This window comes from Hordeum vulgare, chromosome 5H (genome assembly GCF_904849725.1).
Source record: "Hordeum vulgare subsp. vulgare chromosome 5H, MorexV3_pseudomolecules_assembly, whole genome shotgun sequence".
NCBI classification, from domain to species: Eukaryota; Viridiplantae; Streptophyta; class Magnoliopsida; order Poales; family Poaceae; genus Hordeum; species Hordeum vulgare.
In genome coordinates, this window is record NC_058522.1 from 227849141 (window position 1) to 227868649 (window position 19509).

Below are 19509 nucleotides of genomic sequence, written 5' to 3' on the forward strand. Positions count from 1 at the left end.
GCCTCGTGATAGAGAAAGCATCGCACAAGCTTGGGGGAGGCTTAAATCAATGTTATATTCATGCCCCAACCATGAGCTCTTGAGAAAAATTATCATTCAGAACTTCTATGCTCGACTTTCTCATGATGATTGCACCATGCTTGATACTTCTTGTACCGGTTATTTTATGAAGAGAGATATTGACTTCAGATGGAATTTATTGGAGAGAATTAAACGCAACTCTGAAGATTGGGAGATTCATGAAGGTAAGGAGTGAGGTATGAATTTCAAGTTTGATTGCGTTAAATCCTTTGTTGAAACAAATACCTTTCGTGATTTTACCGCTAAGTATGGACTTGACTCTAAGATAGTAGCTTCATTGTGTGAATCATTTGCTGCTCATATTGATCTCCCCAAAGAGAAGTGGTTTAAATATCATCCTCCCTTAGAAGTCAATGTAGTTAAACCCTATCCAGTTGAAGAGAAAGTCATTGCCTATAATAATCCTATTGTTCCTAGTGCTTTCATTGAGAAACCACCTTTCCCTGTTAGGATAAAGGATCATTCTAAAGCTTCAACTGTGATACGTAGAGGCTACATTAGAACACCTACACCCCCTCAGAAAATTAGACTTGAACCTAGCATTTCTATTAACAAAGATCTCATGTCCGACAATGTTGATGGCCATGACATTCACTTCTATGAAGATGCTAAGAATTGCTAAACCACACGCTAGAGACAAACATAGGCCTATTGTTGGCACGCCTGTTGTTTCTGTTAACATAGGAGATCATTGTTATCATGGTTTATGTGACGTGGGTGCTAGTGTTAGTGCAATACCTCAATATTTATATGATGAAATTAAAGACGAGATTGCACCTGTTGAGATAGAGCCTATTGATGACACTATTCAGCTTGCCAATAGAGATACTATCTGCCCTGTGGTAATTGTTAGGGATGTCGAAGTCTTGTGTGGTAAAATGAAGTATCCTGCTAATTTCCTCGTTCTTACTACCACCCAAGATAGCTTTTGTCCCATCATATTTGGCAGACCCTTCCTCAATACCGTCAATGATCATATTAACTGTGAGAAGCAAACTGTCACTGTTGTCTTTGAAGGTGTGTCACATGAGTTAAGTTTCTCCAAATTTGGTAGACAACCTCCTGCAAAAGAGTTGCCCAGTAAGGATGAAACTATTGCCTTAGCTTCTATTGCCGTGCCTCCTATGGATCCCTTAGAGCAATACTTGCTTGAGCATGAAAATGATATGCATATGGATGAAAGGGATGAGATAGATAGAGTTGTCTTAGAAAAATATCCTATTCTTAAGAATAACTTGCCTGTTGAACTACTTGGGGATCCACCCCCACCAAAGGGTGATCCTGTGTTCGAGGTTAAACAGTTGCCTGATACTCTTAAGTATACTTATCTTGATGAAAAAGAGATATATCCTCTTATTATTAGTGCTAGGCTCTCAGAGCATGAAGAAAAGAAGTTACTAAAAACTCCGAGGAAGCATCGTGCTGCTATTGGATATACTCTTGATGATCTTAAGGGCATTAGTCCCACTCTATGCGAGCACAAGATTAAAACTGATCCTGATTCCAAACCAGTTGCTGAACATCAAAGGAGATTAAATCCTAAGATTAAAGAGGTAGTAAGAAAAGAAATACTAAAGATCTTGGAAGCGGGTATTATCTATCATGTTGTTGATAGTGATTGGGTGAGTCTGGTGCATTGCGTCCCTAAGAAGGGAGGCATTACCATTGTCCCTAATGATACAGATGAATTGATCCCGCAGAGAATTATTACTGGCTATAGGATGGTGATCGATTTTAGGAAATTGAATAAAACCACTAGGAAAGATCATTACCCTTTGCCTTTTATTGACCAAATGCTAGAAAGACTGTCTAAATACACACACTTCTGCTTTCTAGACGGTTATTCTGGTTTCTCCCAAATACCTGTTGCACAATCTGATCAGGAGAAAACCACCTTCACCTGCCCTGTCGGTACCTTTGCTTATAGACGTATGCCTTTTGGCTTATGTGATGCACCTGCCACCTTTCGAAGATGTAGGATGGCTATATTCTCTCACTTTTGTGAAAAGATTGTTGAAGTTTTTTTGGATGACTTCTCCGTTTACGGGTCTTCTTTTGATGATTGCCTCAGCAACCTTGATCGGGTCTTGCAGAGATGTAAAGACACCAATCTTGTCTTGAATTGGGAGAAGTGCCACTTTATGGTTAATGACGGCATCGTCTTAGGACATAAAATTTCTGAAAGAGGTATTGAAGTCAATAAGGCTAAGGTTGATGCAATCGAGAAAATGCCATACCCCACAGATATCAAAGGTATAAGAAGTTTCCTTGGTCATGTTGGTTTCTATAGAAGGTTCATTAAATACTTCTCTAAGATTTCTAGGCCTCTTACCAATATCTTGCAAAAGGATATTCCTTTTGTTTTTGACGATGATTGTGAGGAAGCCTTCGAAATACTTAAGAAGGCTTTGATAACTGCACCTATTGTTCAACCACCTGATTGGAACTTACCTTTTGAAATCATGTGTGATGCTAGTGATTATGTTGTTGGTGCTGTCCTAGATCAAAGAGTTGATAAGAAGTTGAATGTTATTCACTATGCTAGTAAAACTCTAGACAGTGCCCAAAGAAACTATGCTACTACGGAAAAGGAATTTTTAGCAGTCATGTTTGCATGTGAAAAGTTCAGGTCTTACATAGTTGATTCCAAAGTCACTAGTCACACTGATCATGCTGCTATAAAGTACCTTATGGAGAAGAAATACGCTAAACCTAGACTTATCAGATGGGTTCTCTTGCTACAAGAATTTGATTTGCACGTTGTCGACAGGAAGGGTGCTGATAACCCCATAGCAGATAACTTGTCTAGGTTGGAGAACGTTCTTGATGACCCACAACCTATTGATGATAGCTTTCCCGATGAGCAATTGAATGTCATCAATACTTCACGTAGTGCACCGTGGTATGCTGACTATGCAAACTATATCATTGCCAAATATATATCACCAAGTTTCACATACCAGCAAAAGAAGAAATTCTTCTTTGACTTGCGACATTACTTCTAGGATGATCCTCACCTTTATAAGGAAGGAGTAGATGGTGTTATTAGGCGTTGTGTACCTGAACATGAACAAGGACAGATCCTATAGAAGTGTCACTCCGAGGCCTACGAATGACACCATGCGGGAGATAGAACTATACACAAGGTATTGCAATCAGGTTTCTATTGGCCCACTCTCTTCAAGGATGCCCGTAAGTTTGTCTTGTCTTGTAACGAATGTCAAAGAATAGGTAATATTGGTAAACGTCATGAAATGCCTATGAACCATTCACTTGTCATTGAACCATTTGATGTTTGGGGCTTTGATTATATGGGACCTTTTCCAAAATCCAATGGGTATACTCATATCCTAGTTGTTGTTGATTATGTCCCTAAGTGGGTAGAAGCTATCCCCACTAGTAGTGCTGATCACAACACCTCAATTAGGATGCTTAAAGAAGTTATTTTCCCTAGATTTGGAGTACCTAGATATGAAATGACCGATGGTGGTTCACATTTCATTCATGGTGCCTTCCGTAAAACGCTTGCTAAGTACGATGTCAACCATAGAATTGCGTCCCCATATCACCCTCAGTGTAGTGGTCAAGTAGAGCTAAGCAATAGAGAGATTAAACTCATTCTGCAAACGACTGTCAACATGTCTAGAAAGAATTGGTCTAAGAAGCTCGATGATGCACTGTGGGCTTATAGAACTGCATATAAGAATCCCATGGGCGTGTCTCCGTACAAAATGGTGTACGGTAAAACATGTCATTTACCTCTTGAGCTAGAGCATAAAGCTTATTGGGCAATCAAAGAGCTCAACTTTGATTTCAAACTTGCTGGTGAGAAGAGGTTATTTGATATTAGCTCGCTTGATGAATGGAGAACTCAGGCATATGAGAATGCCAAGATGTTCAAAGAAAAGGTTAAGAGGTGGCATGATAAGAGGATACAAAAGCGTGAGTTCAATGTAGGTGATTATGTCTTGCTATAAAATTCTCGTTTAAGATTTTTTGCAGGCAAGCTTCTCTCTAAATGGGAAGGTCCCTATATTGTTGACGAAGTATATCGTTCCGGTGCCATCAAGATCAACAACACGGAAGGTAATTGTCCGAGAGTAGTAAATGGGTAGAGAATCAAGCATTATATCTCAGGTACTCCCATAAATGTTGAAAGAAATATTATCAATACCATAACTCCGGAAGAATACCCAAGGGATATTTATCAGCCTGTTTCAGACTCCGAAAACGAAGAGGTCTGTGTTTCGGTAAGTAAACAGACTCCAAAACTTTTCCACTAGGATTTTTTCTCTGTTTTGGAATATTTGAAAAAATAGAAAAATTGGAAGTAGTCCGGAAAGCGCGGGAGGAGGCGATAAGCCTGCCAGGCACGGGCCCACCCCCTGGCCGCGCCTGGGGGGCTTGTGGCCACCTCATGTGCCTCCCGGACTCCGTTTTCGTGCGGTGTACTCCTTCTGGTCGGAAAAAATCATTATATATTATCTCGAAAGGTCTGACCCTCGTATCATGCAGATTTCCTCGGTTTTCGTTTTGTGCCTGTTTTCTGTCGCAGATTTAGAGCAAGATGTCATCTCAGGAATCTATGGGGGAGAACAATATCCCTCAAGTCTATGGAGAAGTAAACGCAGATATGAAAAGAATCGAGGTCATGGAGGCCAAGGAAAGGATACCTAAAGAAACCAAGGCCAAAACTATGGAGAAAAATCAGGCGGGGGACCGAAGCACAATCTGTGTTCAACAAGGAAGAAGTTGAAGAAGTGGATTTCCTCCAACCCTACCTCCACCTACTGTCTCCATCCTTGATTGAACTCTTGAGGTTTTGTGAAACAACTCGTGCTCGCAATACTTATCTCACTCCTGAAGTTGTTTTGTTGGAGAAACATACCACACATCTCCAAGGTATAAATCAAAGAGTGATGGCCCTCTTGGAATCAAAGGACAAAACAACTTCATCAACATCACCTCCAAAGGAAGACAACTAAGCATGGGTATGGGAAATCCCCTTGGCTTGTGCCAAGCTTGGGCGAGTTGCCCCCGTAGCGTGTCACCATCACATCTTTTGCCTTTACCTTTGTTTTAGTTTGTTCCTGTTCAGTTTTCTCTTTCTCTAGTAGAATAAAGGTGTTAGTGTTTTAGGCTTGAGTTTTGCTTTGTGTCACCCCCTATGTATTCTATCTCGTGGCCATATAATAAAGAGTGTCTTAGTTGATGGATTTGACTCTTGCCATGATCAAAAGATTGAGAAAGAACAAAAGCATGAAAGATCATGTAATGATGTTATGAGAAGTGATGGCTTCACATATAAAAAGAATGATGATTGAAACTTGCTGAGGGTAGACAAATGTAGACCTTGGTCATTGTTGCAATTAATAGGAACTGATAAAGAAGGAGAGGTTCACATATAAATATATCATCTTTGACACCATCTATGATTGTGAACACTCACTAAACTATTGCATTCTTAGAAGTAGATGTTGGACAAGGAAGACAACATAATGAATTGTGTTTGCTTGGTTCCGAACAATGTTATATGACTAGAGATCCCTTAGCATGTGACGATTGCTTCCACCTCATATTAGCCAAAACTCCCTCACCAAGTAGAGATACTACTTGTGCATCCATAAACCTTCAACCTAGTTTTGCCATGAGAGTCCACCATACCTACCTATGGATTGAATAAGATCCCTCAAGTAAGTTGTCATCGGTGCAAGCAATAATAATTGCTCCCTAATATGTATGATCTATTAGTGTGTGGAAAATAAGCTTTGTACGAACCTGTGATGAGGAAGACATAAAAGCGAGAGACTGCATAATAAAGTTCTTTATCACAGGAGGCAATATAAAGTGATGTTCCTCGCACTAAGAGGACACACATCCAAACCTCAAAAGTGCATGACAACCTCTACTTCCCTCTGCGAAGGACCTATCTTGTACCTTTACTTTTTGCCCTTGAAAGAGTCATGGTGATCTTCACCAATTCCTTGTTTCGCCTTCATCTTGGCTAGCGTCATATGCTAGGGAAAAATCTATATTCATATGTCAACTTGGAAGTAAGTAATCATGAATTATTATTGTTGACATTATCCTTGAGGTAAATGGTTGGGAGGCAAAACTATAAGCGCCTATCTATGTCGAGATGAAACTTTGATCTCATGAGTACCACGTGAGTTGTAGCAAATGTAGAGAACGAAAGGATGATTGCGTATGTGGATTTTCTTTACAAGCTCTTATTTGACTCTTTCCGATGTTGGGATAAATTGCAATTTCTTCAATGACTAAAAGCTATCGGTTGTTAATTCTCGGTAAGGTTCTTGATCCATACATTACTTTGTGAAGGATTTGTCTCTTTAGCATAAGAGTTGATATGATGTTTAAGTAGATCTGTTTTGTCCTATGGGTTAATCGTGATCTTGGTTGGTACGACTGTTTATTTTTTTATACTGCTGTCCTACGGTGCCCTCCGTGTCACACAAATGTGAGCCCCCCCCCACTGTAGGATGTTGCAATATGTTCATGGTTTGCTTATTGTCGGTGTTGCGGGGGTGACAGCAGCCTAAACGCTGATTAGTGGGTTATGGCGTATGGAAGTAAATAGGACTTGATACTTAATGCTATGGTTGGGTTTCACGACCTTAATGATCTTTAGTAGTTGCAGATGCTTGCTAGAGTTCCAACCATAAGTGCATATAATCCAAGCAGAGAAAGTATGTTAGCTCATGCCTCTCCCTCATATAAAATTGCAAGAATGATTACCGGTACTTGTTATCGATTTCCTAGGGACAAATGACTTTCTTGTTGACAAAAGCTATCCACTTTTATTACCTTGCAATTTATTTATAGTTTTATTCTCGAAAGTGCTCATAGTTTTATCCTTGCAAAATAGTTTCATACTTGTTTTAGGTAAAGAAAACGTCAAGCGTGCGTAGAGTTGTATCGGTAGTCGGTAGAACTTGAGGGAATATTTGTTGTGCCTTTAGCTCCTCGTTGGATTCGACAATCTTATTTATGGAAGAAGGCTACAAACGATCCCCTATACTTGTTGGTTATCAACTGCCTCCCGGGAGATGAGCTGGAACAAGTGCGAGTGGTATGTGAATACCCAGATGTCTTTCCCGATGAACTGTCAGGGATGCCTCCTGATCGAGACATTGAGGTCATCATTGAGCTCATGCCCGGATCAAGGCCTATCTACAAGAAGCCCTATAGGATGGGATCTGAATAACTGGCAGAGCTAAAGAAGCAGCTAGCTGAGAAGCTCAAGAAAGGATTTATTCGCCCTAGTGCCTCACCTTGGAGACCACCTATTATGTTTGTGTCCTAGAAGGATGGGACTAGCAGAATCTTCGTTGATTACCGTTCTCTCAGTGCAGTCACAATAAAGAACAAGTATCCACTCCCTAAGATTGAAGACTTATTCGACCAGTAAAATGGTGCCAAGGTGTTCTCCAAGATCGATCTCACATCTTGGTACTACCAACTAAAGATTCGGCCCGAAGACATACCAAAGACGACATTCATGACCAGGTATGGCCTGTACGAAGGCACAGTCATGTCATCTGGGTTGATCAATGCCCCAGCCTACTTCATGTACCTCATGAACAAGGTCTTCATGGAATACCTGGACAAGTTTGTTGTCATCTTCATCGATGACATACTCATCTTCTTCAAGTCCAAAGAAGAACATGAGCAACACTTGAGGATGGTGTTGGAAAAACTTCGAAAGCATCAACTTTAGGCCAAATTGAGCAAGTGTAAATTTTGGTTACACAAAGTTGGATTCTTGGGTCATACCACGACGGCAGATGGACTGGCAGTCGATCCCACTAAGATTACTACGGTAACGAACTGGGATTCTCCAATCAATGTGAAGGATGTTAGTAGCTTCCTCGGGCTCGCAGGATATAAACATAAGTTCGTGGAAGGATTCCCCCACATCGCTCTTGAAGAAAGGCAAGAAGTTTGAGTGGATGCCGGTGTGCGAAGAGAGCTTCCAATAACTAAAGAAGAGGTTGACCACCTCCACGGTACTATCCACTCTAGATATCAACAAGGAGTTTGTGATATACTGCGATGCGTCAAGAATCGGGCTCGATGGCCTTGTGATGCAAGACGGCAAAGTCGTGGCTTATCTGTCATGGCAAGAACATCGTCATGAAGAGAAATATGCCACGCACAACCTGGAGTTGGTCGCCGTAGTTCATGCCTTGAAGACATGGCGGCATTACCTTTTGGGAAAGCGATGCAAAATATACACCTACCACAAGAGTCTGAAGTATATTTTTACCCAGAAGGAATTGAATATGAGGCAGCAAAGATGGTTGGAGTTGATTAAAGACTACGGCCTCAACATTCAATAACATCCAGGTAAGGCCAACGTGGTAGCAGACGCGTTGAGCCGAAAGTCTTGCACATTGAATGCTATGATCAAGGAAAGGCTACCCACTCTATATGAGGAGCTGGAAAGCTTCGGGTTGAAGCTAGTTGAACAAGGATTCCTGGCAAACCTCGAAGCCAAACCCATGCTGATGGACGACATTAAAGAGGGCCAGAAGGGACACGAGCGCATTGAAGGCATCAAGAGGAAGATGAAGGAAGGCAAGGCGCTAGGGTTCTTAGTGGATGAACATGGAGTTGTGTGGCTCGGGAATCACATATGCGTACCCAACAAGGCTGAACTCAAGAATCTAATCTTGCAAGAAGCCCACGACACTCCATATTCAATTCACCCTGGTGGTACCAAGATGTATCAAGACCTCAGAGAAAGATTCTCGTGGCATGGAATGAAGAGGGAGATAGCTTCATATGTCGCCAAATGCGACGTATGCCAGCGAGTCAAAGCTGAGCACCAGCGACCTGCTGGGCTGCTACAACCTCTCCAAGTACTTGATTGGAAGTGGGATAAAGTCGGCATGGACTTCATCACCGGTCTTCCTAAGTAAGGCAAGAGACATGAGTCCATATGGGTCATTGTAGACCATCTGACCAAGGTGGCCCACTTCGTCCCTGTCAGCACCATGTACGATGGTAGCGAGTTGGCCAACCTGTACATCCATCGTATCATGAGTCTTCATGGGGATTCCAAGGAAATGGTGTCCAACCGAGGCACGCAATTCACCTCAAGATTTTGTAAGAAGTTCCACGAAGCTCTAGGAACCAAACTCTCGTTCAGCACCGCCTTCCACCCGCAGACTGGCGGACAAACGGAAAGAGTAAATCAGATATTGGAAGACATGCTCTGCGCTTGTGTCTTGGCACACGGAATCAAATGGGAAGAATGTCTACCTTTTGCTGAGTTCTCTTACAATAAAAACTATGAGTCTAGTCTCGAGATGGCTCCCTTTGAGGTGTTGTACGGACTTAAGTGCCGCACTCCCCTCAACTGGCCTGGGACTGGTGAAGGATTGATTTTCGGGCCAGACGTTCTCTGTAAAGCTGACGAGAAGGTGGAACTCATAAGCGAGCACCTAAAGGCTGCCAAGTCGCGAAAAAAGAGCTACGCGGATTCACACCGCCAGGAAGTGGAACTTAACCCTGGAGATCACGTGTACCTCCGCGTCACGCCTCTCAAGGGGACAAAGCGATTCCATGTCAAGGGAAAGCTTGATCCAAGGTACATTGGACATTTTAAGATCACTTCAACGCGTGGAGAAGTTGCTTACCAGTTGGAGCTACCTCTAGAACTTTCGGGAATACACAACGTCTTCCACGTTTCACGACTCCGGAAGTGCCTTCAAGCACCAACCGTCTAGACCTTTATAAGGACGTCGATCATCAAGCGATTGACCTTCACTCGGACCTCACTTATCGTGAGAGACCGATTTGCATTCCGGACGAGACCGAGCGTTGTACCCGAAGCCGAACAATCAAGTACTTCAAGGTCCAGTGGAGCAACCACCCAAAAGCATAGGCAACATGGGAGCGTGAAGAGTATCTTAGACCTAAGTTCCCGTAACTTTTTAGCACTTAGCTTAGGAACCTCGGGGACAAGATTCTTGGAAGGAGGATAGGTCTTCCACACCATGTTTTCATCTCACTTTGCCTCTCTTTCAAAATTTGGTATGAATTAAACTTTTTAAGTGAATGAGATAAGTGCCTTGTTCTCATTATTGTGTGTGTGTTTGCAAGTAGAACTTTGAAAAATTAGTTTCCAAAATAGTACATTCACAAAAATCCCTTTTAGTTATTTTGATAAATCAAAACCTTGCTTTGGTGATTGCACTACAAGTCCTTGAAAACAAGGAGTGCTTTGGGGATTGTATTTTGATTCTGATATGATTATAACTCTTCAAAACCATTAAATAATTGGCTAAGGACTTTGGCTATTTGGCTATTTTATTTACATGTCCCATTCTAAGGCCAGAAATGGTATTTCTGGGTAAATTATTTTTCAACCTTAGCAAAAGTTGAGAAAATTTGGTAATACTGAGAGGACATATATTCTCCATATATAAGAGTTTCAACCCCTAGTCCTATTCAAAATATTTGAGCAAACCTTTGAAAACCAATCCTGTCTGTTTTGACCTTTTGAAATATTTCCAAAGGAAATATTCTCAATAAATTCCCAGAACTTTCTAGAATGCCCCACATGCTCTATTTGGTGATCATGCCAAGTTTCACCTCCATCCAAGGTGATTTGAATCACCAAATAATTGAGAAACCCTGTTTGTCCATAATCAAGTTGGAGCAACTCTACATTGTAAAGTTTGTCCATTTGTTCTCAAACTTTGCAGAACTGATCAATACCTCAAATAAGGGGATCATGCCAAAAATGGGATTTGTGGGGATTGATTTACTCACATCTTCTCATAAAAATGCAAATCAACCCATTTGAGGGTAATTTCAAGTTTACAATGTCAAACTTGTCCAATGGAGCTCAAATTTGGCACAACCTCCAAATTATGCCTGAAACCAAATCTTGTTAACTTTAACTGCATTGGGAGGAAGTTAACTTCCCCAAACATCTATCAAAGACCTTCTGCTAGGATTGTAAAACAACATCTGGCAACCACCATACTCACTCCATTCATTCCCAATTCGTGTCACAAATGGCCTTTACCCACACTCAACTACAGACGAGATGCCTAACTCAGGTTCAAAGAGAGGAATCCGAAACCTTCATTTTAGCTCTTGAACCGAGGCTTGCAGAAGCACTTTGACCCTCTGTGTGTGGCTGGCTTGATCCTCCCCGGTTCCTAGCGCCCAAAGGGCATCTACCCCATCTCCAGACACGCAAGACACAACCAAGATGCACCAGAGCAAGCCAGCATGCTGTGGCATGCCAAAATTGCGCTATGGACGCGCTACAGGGCGCACCCAAGGCCAGGGGACTAGCTCTGGCTAGTTCTCGCCTCCCCCTTTTGCCCATCTTTGACCGCACCGACGACCTCATCAACGGCACCGTCAGGCCCCTCCTTTCCCCCTCTCCTTTGCCCTGGCGACGCGTGTCCGCTCGTGGACGAAGCGGCCAGAAGGACCTCTCCACCTCGACGCCCAAGGAGCTACCCCCGCTACTCCTAGAGATGTCGCGCAGTCCAAACCACGTCCGCAAAACATGATTTCGCACCCGAGCCCTCTCTCCCTCTCGTGCAGGTGTAGAAAAACCACCGGCGCTCCACCGCTCAGTGTCTTGCCGCTAGCCTATAAATAGGCCACCCTCGACTCTTCCAGCACACCAAGCCTCTCCCTCCTATCAAGAATCGACCACCATGTGCCCCATTCGAGCTATGTGAGCTCCGGTACTCGAGATCGACCGAGGCGCCGCTGCGTTGGAGCTCCGTCGATCTCCGGCTACACGCACGCTCACGAGATCATTTCTCCTCCTCCATCATGACATAGACTTCCTGAACCTTCTTCATCACTCCCCCGTCTATTTCAGTGCCCGTATCACCGGTTCCGACACCTTCCCGAAGGGTCTCCTCTACGGCCCCATCGTCGCTGGCGCCAGAGGTCACCTCTGTCATTCCCTCAACCATCAGCAGGTAGGTGGAGGAGCCATGAGTCCGTTCCTGCACTCGCTTGACCTCCAGAGCCCCGGAACTGCCACCGGTGAGCTCTCCCTCCTCCCTGTACATAGGTAGAAGATGACCCCGAAAGGGGGACCGCACCTATCGGTGGCCGTCTCATCTCTCTCTCACTCCTCGCAGTCAATGGCATCAGGGCCCCGCACATCACGTTTAAACCTGGGCTAGTTGGCTCGCTGGCCAGCTGGGCCGGCCCAGCCACTAGCCGAGCCAGGGGAGTGAGCATGATTTTTCCCTTTTAATTTTAAATCCTGTTTTTAAATAAATCCACAACATTAAATAATTATCCAAACTAAAATATTTTTCCACCATAATTCCTGTAAAATTATGTAGTATTTAATAGTGTTGTTAGTAAGATTTTTTATAACAACTTTTATGCAATAGTTTATTTTAAAATATGGTTTAAATATTTTTAACTTGTGCTAAAAAGACTTTAAAAATACATTTTTATTCCAAAACCAGAAACAAACATTTTTATAAATAGTAATAGGATTTTACAGAATAGGTTAACATCTTGATGAGTGTTTTGCTCTATCTTTTGTTGTGGTCCTTATTATTATTATTGTTATTATTAATATTATTATTATTACAATGATAGATCACGCGTTTGACGAAGGACTTGGACCCTAAGACCTCGAAGACCCCAGATACCAAGCTGATCAAGGCAAGCAGCCCTTTGACCATGTCTGAGAATTTTTTTATCCAAGCCATGTTGAATACTTTATTTCTATGCATTAGTGAGGATTAATCGGTACATCCCGACATGGTGTTATCGATAGCTCCTCTGGAGCACTTGCACTGAGCATGACCTTACCATCTATGAAGGTCACGCTTATAAAATGTCGACAAGTAGATAGTAGTGTTATGCATAGGATGATCATATGCATGGTGACACAAGGTGATATCAAAAGTTTTACGAAAACCCCGTCGGGTGCAACTAATGCCTGAGGGTGATGGTGTTGAGCTGGATGACCACTTGAGAAAGAGGTGGTGTACCAGAAAGGTTCTGTGTGAGTGGTTTCGAAAATGGGATTAGATTTAAGATTTGTCGACCGTCCCAACCATACATGTGCGACAATGATACCCCTTTAAGGATCGTTGTTGTGTTGATTACTCTAGTCGTGCTAGCAAGGAGCCCGCATTACTAGTGGCGAGAGTGATATAGCCACTCTCGTGACATAGTCGTGCCAGGTAGGACGACTATGCCGTTTTTACGTGTTCTAGGCACACCGTTGGTCCCTGCATGGATGATACGGTCTAGAGTTGGTGCTCGTAAAACGTACATCATGTGGGTTGGGTACCAATCGACTGGACTCTTTGTCTAGTGTCATGAGGGGAAAGGCATTGACCGGGTACTTACCTCGGGTATGTTATATACCGCGAGTCGTGGATGACACAGAAGATTCCGGATCTCGTGGGTACAGCGTACAACCTCAACAGAGTGTAAAACTATTCAAATAGCCGTGTCCATGGTCAAGGACAGTTGGGTGATTCTTCTTAAACTACGTCTAGTATTTTCCGCATAAACCAAGGATGCGTGTGTATAAAGGTGTTACATGAGAAAAGGATTACTTGGTCAAGCTTGGTGACTTGGCATGAAGGTTGAACATGAGATGTTCAGGCCTTAGTGAATTTAAGTCGATACCCATAACTTGTTCCTATGGTTACTATTTTCTTATTGATGCATGACCATGCTTACACATTTATAGAACTTCCTTTCCGCAAAGGCTGCATTATACTTTATTTTACACTTATTTATGTAACCCGCATCATGGGTTGTTTGCGAGTACAATCAAAGTACTCATTGTCTTGCCACTGGTTATTTTATTGACCAGACATGGAGGAACCAAAATATGGAGAGGAATTCGTCATCGGAGACGGACACGTGAACTAGGACGCTTCCCAGTCAGAATGCCTATTGGTTAGGTTAATGGCATGGGTTCACGTTTACTACCAAGATTTCCGCTAGTAGTTCAGTTGGTGTAATTGGCCTTCATGGCCCTATCTATGTAAGACTTGACCACAATGATCATTATTGGTATCACACGTTAATCATGGATGTAAGACTCTTGTTATTCAGTATCTACTTGTTCAGTTAGCACTGATCTCTGGGATCACTCTAACGTTCATTCGGTGATCACGACTCGTAAGTCAGGGTCCCCAGAAATTCACAAATGAATGAGGATATTCAAATGAAAGGGAACACACTACAACAAAGAGATCATGATCCGCCTAGAAGGAGGAAATTAGACAAGGCACCAGAATAATTGAGATACGATTGAAGAGACAACAATTGAGAAGAATTTGAGAACGGAAGCTGAAAGGTAGGAAAAAAGACTGAAATGACGGCCTTCGGAGAATCAAGAAATAAAAACAACTCTAAAATGCACCGGATATATATGGAAGGAACTTTTCATGATTGGAAACAATATAAAGGATAGCATGAAGCTGAAACCAAGAATCTTCAAAAGAACGAACCGAGATTTAAGAGAAATACGTTTTCGGTCTTCCATGCTAAGAATGATGAGGAGAACACCACCAAGAATTACTGAGACACTCCGGAACAATGAATAAGAAATGGTTGAGCCAATGATGAGAAATAATTTGAAAATTATCTTGAGAAGGAATATAACTAATGGAATCCAAATTTACTTCACACTTGAAAAGAATTAGAGATCTAACTAAAAGAATTAGAGATCCTAGAGAAGAAATTGTGGGTTATGGGCCCACTCAAAGAAAACATAATTGAATGGATTGATAGGATAGAAAGATTGCATCGATACAAACTAAAACTTAATGAGGTGAAACCCTCGAAATAATTGAAAGGATATGAATGGAGAAGGAAGTGTTTTGAGATACCGTCAGCACTCCGGATAGAATAGAGAGGGATGAATAAATAAGAGAGGCTTGGAGAAGAATTTCCAGCACAGGAAATCATCTAAGGATGAAAAGGATATGATGAAGATCAAAATCTTAAATTGAATCCACCGGAGAAGAACACAAGAATGAAGAATGATGAACTCGAAACTCGTCAGAAACTTCACAATAAATCAGCCGATATAAAACAGAACGGAAGATAGCGGAAGCAACAATGAAAAGAAAAGCACTTGGATGATAATTAAATCATTCAAGAAAAAGGGCGGGAGGGTGGGAAAAACAAAGACAACTTGGGACAAATGAGATGAACTCCAGAAAGAAATGAGGGATTGATCTTGCACATAATGGGGAAGATTGAATACTTGAAGAGAAGCACTCTCGATGGAAAAGAATGGACATGACAATTGATTGAGGAACAGGATTAGCACTCCCATAAAAATATGAGAACACGGCTTAGGAAAGATATGGAATCACCACTTGCCATCGAAGCAACTCGAATTACCATACTCCAACAAAACTAAATATGAGGCTTACTAAACAAGACAGAAACAAATTCATGATAGAGATTCCATTTGATATTTTCGTGGTAAGGTTCGCATGGGCTCGATTGTACATCTTATTGTCATATTGAGATGATGCTCGAATATGCTCCGTAGGAGTAGCGAACTATAAGGCTTGACGAGGATTATGTGATGACATATATCGAAACTGTCCTTTGTAAGAAGGACCGTGAACAAATGAATCCACTAGATGTCGAACCCCAACCTCACATCATGCATCTATTGGAAGATAATCCTAAGTATCTACTTCTATTCCCACCTAAGAACTCCCAAAATTTTCCAGTTATGCAATCGAGTCCACAAATACAAGGAGTAAAATCCATCACTCAACTCCTAGCAATGATACTACCCATCTAGTGTATCACATATGCCAACACATAACCAGAGATCTCGAAAACTCAACTATCTCATACCCTCGTAATCACACGATACCAATTATGGTAGTACATCTGGATGCTCTCCCAGTACTAGGTGATGCCAAACTCGTCTCACCATAAAGAGTACTGAAGCAATTTCAAACATCCTCCGACCTGAGATACTAAGGAAACTGAACATTAGTGGGTGTGACAAGATTCCCTTAGAACTCAACTCCCCGGGACACTTCTACCCCAAATTGACAAGATGCACGAGGAACAAAATCCCGATCACAAGGACATCATATAGTTTCCAAAATACCCGGGTGATCCTAATTTTTTTTGAGTGATAAGAAGGGTAGAAGTAAAATTCCTAAGTCGTAATTCCTCACCAGAGCATAGAAGAGGAGTAAAAGGAATCCTACTATCCGATATATAACTAGAATCAAAGTATTTTTTTACTAGACTCGACTCGGCCTAGTTTGACCAATCAAGGGGGATCCTAGGTCGGTACTGCTCTGATTCCAACTTGTAACACCCAAGATGCGATCTTATCCTTAATTCGGCACGGGGGCCTTGAAAGGGATATAAGTGCATCTCGTCGTTTCCCATGAATGGATATCGTTACATGTACATGTACAAAAGAGATGAGTATATGGAATTAGCTTACACTCGCCACAAGCTACACCATGAACATCTCAATACAAAAATACATTGAATCATCATGTAGAAGAGCATGGTCCGACTACGGATGAAAACAAACGATAAAGTCTTTTATGTGATGGTAGTTTAGATATTGACTTGTAACGTGAAGAGAAACTCGCTACTCGCGGTCTCGACACTTGTAATGTTCTAACTTACTTCGGTATTTTGAATTCGGAGACTAATATGATGAATTGTATTCGGAGACTAATCTTCTATTGTATTCGATAAATGAACTGTTTATATTCTGTGTGCTAATATATTTTGTAACCTTTGAAAATATCAAAAAAACAAAAAAGAATGGCCCCAGCGATAGTACTGCTGGAGCTGGCGGTAGTACCGCTTGGGAACCAGCGGTAGTACCGCTGGCCTCTTGTGGCGCATCGGACAACAGTGCACCATTAGTAACCAAGGCTAAAAATGGCGCACCACTAGAAGGTGCGCCATTACTAACATTCATTATTGAATGGCCGCAGCGGTACTACCGCTGGAGGACAGGCGGTAGTGCCGCTTGGGGACCAGCGGTAGTATCGCTGGCCTGTTGTGGCGCATCGAACAATAGTGCACCATTAGTAACCAAGGCTACTAGTGGCGCACCAGTGGGCTTAGTAATGGCGCACCAACGGTGCGCCATTGGTATTTTTTACTAGTGGAGTGATAATAGTGGCGCACCTATAGTGCGCCACTAATAGCCAATATAGGTGCACCACTAATAGGCTTTTTTCTTTGATTTGAGACATTACTTTTGGGATGATCCTCATCTTTATAAAGAAGGAGTAGATGGTGTTATTAGACGTTGTGTACCTGAGCATGAATAGGGAAAGATCCTATAGATGTGTCACTCCGAGGCTTATGGAGGACACCATGCGGAAGATTGAACTGCATACAAGGTATTTCAATCCGGATTTTATTGGCCAACTCTCTTCAAGGATGCCCATAAGTTTGTATTGTCTTGTAATGAATGTCAAAGAATAGGTAATATTAGTAAACGTTAGGAAATGCCTATGAATTATTCACTTGTCATTGAACCATTTGATGTTTGGGGTTTTGATTATATGGGACCTTTTCCAAAGTCTAACGGGTATTGTCATATTCTAGTTGCTGTTGATTACGATACTAACTGGGTAGAAGCTATCCCAACTAGTAGTGTTGATCATAACACCTCTATTAGGATGCTTAAAGAAGTTATTTTCCCTTGATTTGGAGTCCCTAGATATTTGATGACTGATGGTGTTCACATTTTATTCATGGTGCTTTCATCCTCAGTCCAGTGGTAAGTATGATGTCAACGGAAAAACTGCATCTCCTTATCATCCTCAGTCCAGTGGTCAAGTAGAGCTATGTAATAGAGAAGTTAAACTAATTCTGCAAAGGACTGTTAATAAGTCTAGAAAGAATTGGTCTAAGAATCTTGATGATGCACCGTGGGCTTATAGAACTGCTTATAAGAATCCCATGGGCATGTCTCCGTACAAAATGGTTTATGGTAAAGCATGTCATTTACCTCTTGAACTAGAGCATAAGGCTTATTGAGCAATCAAAGAGCTCAACTTTGATTTCAAACTTGCTGGTGAGAAGAGGTTATTTGATATTAGCTCACTTGATGAATGGAGAACTCACGCATATGAAAATGAAAAGTTGTTTAAAGAAAAAGTTAAGAAGTGGCATGACAAAAGGATACAAAAACGTGAGTTCAATGTAGGTGATTATGTCTTGCTATACAATTCTCGTTTAAGATTTTTTGCAGGCAAGCTTCTCTCTAAATGGGAAGGTCCTTACATTGTCGAAGGAGTATATCGTTCCGGTGCCATAAAAATCAACAACAGGGAAGGGAATTTTCCGAGTGTTGTAAATGGGCAAAGAATCAAGCATTATATCTCATGTACTCCCATAAATGTTGAAAGCATATTATTAATACCATAACTCCGGAGGAGTACATAAGGGATATTTATCACCCTGTTTCAGACTCCAAAAACAAAGAGGTATGTGATTCGGTAAGTAAACCGACTCCAAAAGTTTTCCAGTAGCAATTTTTCTCCATTTTGTATTTTTTAGAAAAATAGAAAAATTTAAAGTAGTCTAGAAAGCGCACGAGGAGGCGTCAAGCCTGCCAGGCGCGACCTACCCCCCTGGCCACGCCTGGCGGGCTTGTGAGCACCTCGTGTGTCTCCCGCACTCCGTTTTCTGGTCGAATACTTCTTTTGGTCGGGAAAAATTCATTATATATTCTCCCAAAAGGTTTGACCCTCGTATCATGCAAATATCCTCTGTTTTTGTTTCGAGCCTGTTTGTGTGGTAGATTTAGGGCAAGATGTCTTCTCAACATTCAGAGGGGGAGAGCTATGTGGACGATTACCTTGCTAACCCCAAGGTCTGTGGGGACTTGTATCATTATGGTCGGACCACTGATGAGGAAGAATATTATGATCCCAAGGGGAAGGAAGGAACAAGTTCAGATAAAGAGGAGGCTCCTCTACCCCAATCTGGAAACACACATGTGGAGTTCAAGAAGTCGAACCTCCCTGACTCAATAAAGAAACCTAACATTTTGTTTACCCCTTCTCATCTTTTGCAGGATACTAAGCAAGAATTATGCCAAAGTGTGTTCAGGCTTGAAGAGGAAATTAACGATCTGAAGGAGCAGAATTTTGTGGTCAAGAGGAAATTAAACAAGTTCAAGAACTCTGCAACAACTCCACCACCATCATCTTCGAAGGAAGACAATTAAGCACGGGTATGGGCACTCCTCTTGCCATGTGCCAAGCTTGGGGGAGTTGCCCCGATATCGTATGACCATCACATCTTTGCCTTTACCTTTTTCTTAGTTCGATCCATTTTGGTTTTATCTTTTTCTAGTAGAATAAAGTTCTTGGTATGATCTTGGCTTGAGTTTTTCTTTGTGTCTCCCCCAAT